The following is a 3,842-nucleotide window of genomic DNA, read 5'->3' as shown; positions in this document are numbered from 1 at the left end:
TATTTCAGCATTATGAGTCCTTCATCTCACACTTAAATTAGGCCTCACATGCCTCTGTTTCGCAATATCGTATATTTGACTACCTCTCAAATTCGAAGTGCACTTTTGCTTCCTAGCCGCAGTTGCGGCGTTAAAAATCAGGTGAAACACATGAACACGCATGAATTGTGCGATGTTACATAAAACTTTACGACTCCCAAATCCCAGGAGCCTAAATTATAACTGAACTCTACTGTGCCGTCACTCAATGTCCATGCCTGAATCTAGAGCGGTAAACTCGACATAACAATACTCCGGAAAAACTTCAATGAACTTTTGATTGGGGCTTGTTGGTTGATGTTTTCTCTTAATTAATAGATGAGTGCGAACACGACGATCTACGGAGAAAAGATTCCTTAGTTATCTTACGAAGGGAAGTCCATTTATTTTCGTCGTTGGTTTTGACCGCTCGCTACCTTATTTTGTTGACAGTGCATTTGTAAACTTTACACGGGATTTTGTTATTCACTTTGCAGCGAAACGTTAACTACCTTGTAAATAAGTTTCTCTTGTACAAGTTGAGGCTACATGCGCCTCGTTTACTCACCTACGAGAGTGACGGAGTACAGCGCTGCAATTATCGAACATTTGCTAACAAACATTTCTCTTTTTTTTTTGAAATTTTGAACGCCTTGCTATTGTCGAACCTACTGCTGAGATTCTTGTCAACGGCCTGCATTGAAAAGAAAGGTGTATTTTGGTTGGAAAGCTTCCTATTCATGCTGGAATTTTACCTTGCGACAGTTGTCATGCCATTTAACAATGCAATAAGCTTCACAGCACTATTCTTGCATTTTTCACATTAGCTTGTTCCTTCTCAACTATCGCAATCCATCAGCGTATCTGTAAGACTAAGCTCCACCTGAATAACGCGGCCTTCAAGATCACTTGGCGGTGCCATAGAGAACAGCTTGGCTGGCACGAATCGACTGCTAGGGAATACCGCAAAATAGTTCCTTTATTCATCTTTGCACTGAATCTTTGCACTCCAAGCTGTGTCAGTTAGCTCTGCTTGCAACTGTTCTGGTGAGAGGATGCAGCGTTGCTCATATGCAGTTCTAGCTAACTAGCATTCGTCCAGAGACACAATCTGAGTCAGCAATCAGTTTGTCCCAGGGTGCTGCCTATTTGTGTAGAGCATTGTAGGATTCACTGATTATAATTCGAGTAACATACTAACACAGGTGAACAGAGAGCACAGGAAGTCGCTCAAATACAACTCTGTTATTTATTTCCCAAAACAGAAGCCGGGAAAACCTAATATAAATACAGGTAAACATTACTCTTTGTTTTTATTCTTGCATGAGGGAATAAAATAAACCACTGGATATGTTTTGATTGTGTTTAAAATATTTAGTGTTAGTGAATAATAATAGCGTACACGATATCCTGCGAAGAACCGTACAAGATGTTTGTAATATTTAGGATGGAAAGTGGGTGGACAGCAGCTGCCAGGCATATTTTATTTTTGTGTAGAACTCTTTTACATAATATCAAACACAGGCGATTTAAAACTGGCTGATAGAGTAGGGCAGGAAAAGAAATCGAACTGCTTTAATTAGGACCTACAGTAAGTATTCATGTCCCGATGAAGTCAAATATTTTCGCCTAGCTGTCGTCGATACTACTCCTTCTGGTGACACATACTTTCACGTTCTACATCATGTAGGAACATCGTTGGTCAAACTACGTTCGCTGCTTCTCAGAGACAAAGGAAAATAGATTAATATACGCACTTGTGGTTTTTACGGGGAGTTAGCACATGACACTGTTGTTGCCGCGAACGCCACTATATATTTATCTCCTCGAGCGCTGTTCAGGTAGTATGAAAAGAAAAACGCTTAATGTATTTCTTAGTTGTTTTGTTCTGGAAATGGTTTTCTGTGTAAATTTACAATAAACGTTGCTTGCGTTTTCATGGCGCAAAAGAAGTTTGTATAGCATAAAAAATTCCATGCTAAGCGGCATTGAAAAGCATGTTTTATTTCGTTCAGCTTATGCAGATGCCTGAAATGAAGCATCAAGAGATTACTCGAGAAAAATAAAGACTCCGTCGAGCCGGATTCGAACCAGCGACCTATGGATGTCCGCAGTGAGAGAACCTCTACAGTCCACCGCTCTACCAACTGAGCTATCGACGGGACGCTCACCTCACGCCGAGTGGCCTCTGGCGATGTGCTCTGAATGACTACGTTAACTAATGCTGAGCGCTTCTCCTGTGCACCGCTGGTAACGAGTTCAACCGCACCATGACGTGGGCTTTCTGTCGAAGGTAAAGAATTTTGGGGTGCGTGGGATCTTTTCGTAATTGGAGAGTCTGTCTGCCGCTCATTTCCGGTCTTCTCTACAGCTTCAATGTGCAAAACTTTTACATTGGTAAACATGCATGTTGAACTTCGCGCCCAAATGGATTCTTCGCATGTGTACAAAATTCAGCGGGTGAATAAAGAGGCAAACCTATAAAAAATGGTTCCACCACGAGCCAATGTTTCTCCCAAGAAGTACACATTGTTTGCAAGCAAGAGATGATGTAATCTATCGCTCACAGTCTTGAAGCAGTGGAAGTTCACTGCGAAGACTGTAGCTTCGTTGTAGACTGCTACATGAGCCTCGCTAGTCCCCTTAACCTGTCTAAGACTTATGGCACGTGATAAGACCTTGATAAGCGTAGCAGGGCGAGGCAGAAATATGTTATTTGACTTTGCAGCAAAAGTCAGTGTGAAGTGTTGATGTTTTACGGTAGGACATGTTCAGTGTTGGGAAGCCATGAATAGAATTGTACACCGTTGTAAACAAGCTTTATAAAAGTTTGCATCAATCTGTATCATCCAGAATGCAGCCACTTGAAAACGCTGAGTAGTTTGCAAGAAGTGGTATTCTATATGCATGATAGGTGCTCTGAAACATCGAAAGCTGTCTGATGAAGAGTTCACAGCGCGCGGGAGTTTAGTTTTTAAAGAATGCGTATAACAAAGAGTACACTAAGGCAAGGAATTTCCTTCTCTTCTAATTACCTTCACCCATGAAATGTTTTGGTAGCTGGAACTAATGTTGGTCATTATTTCTGGAATATCCTTTGTACACTAAATATGTCTTCAGCTGAAGGGGCCACAGAATATGACATTTTTATAAATAAGCTATTATTTGAAGAAAGTCTCAGCGATATACGAGTGTGTATGAATCTTAAATGATGAATGTGCGGGAGAGTATGAATGTATGGCGGCTACGTGACTGTGGTCGAAAACGCAGAATCCGCCAGCGAGACGCTTACGACACAAAGAGAGAGCGAAAAGCGACAGCATTTCTCGTTCGGGCGCCCTTGATTGTAGTGTAGATTCTTTGCGCAACTCTCACCGCCCAGACAGGTGCTTTGCTCTTCCTGTTTCCCGTCCGGGGTGTAGCTCAGATGGTAGAGCGCCCGCTTAGCATGCGAGAGGTACTGGGATCGATACCCAGCACCTCCATATCTTTTGTGCCGTACGGCTATTTTTATGTATACTATTGTCTTCTAAAAGTAACTTTCTTGTGAAAAACAAAAAACAAAACCGTGTAACGGTTCTTATGGTACAACACGGTGTAAGTGGGAGCTTTTGCTGCACGGTAAGAGTTCACTCTGTATGTGTGGTGGGAACTCAAATCAATTATTCCTTATGTGCATCCAGGCCCCTAGAACTTTCATGAATTATAAAATTTTAAACAAAACTATCAATCCCAAGTTGTCTTATTCGAAAACACTGGTTTAAGAGTCCCCAGGATTGTAAACTAAGGCTGCCTGGTTTTCACGACCGCATAATGCAACCGTT

The 3,842-nt window shown here is 41.7% G+C and overlaps 1 non-coding gene across 1 annotated transcript; it reads right to left on the bottom strand.

The window, feature by feature from the left end:
* Positions 1–2,088: 2,088 nt before the first annotated feature.
* On the bottom strand, positions 2,089–2,180 carry TRNAY-GUA (transfer RNA tyrosine (anticodon GUA)). Its single transcript is given in 2 exon segments — positions 2,089–2,124; positions 2,144–2,180. It is a non-coding gene; the product is annotated as a tRNA-Tyr (tRNA).
* Between the last annotated feature and the right edge of the window lie 1,662 nt (positions 2,181–3,842).

This window comes from Amblyomma maculatum, chromosome 11, assembly GCF_055883805.1.
Source record: "Amblyomma maculatum isolate TAMU_Amacu chromosome 11, ASM5588380v1, whole genome shotgun sequence".
NCBI classification, from domain to species: Eukaryota; Metazoa; Arthropoda; class Arachnida; order Ixodida; family Ixodidae; genus Amblyomma; species Amblyomma maculatum.
The sequence above is the reverse complement of the archived record's forward strand: the minus strand, read 5'-3'. Positions and strand labels throughout refer to the sequence as shown.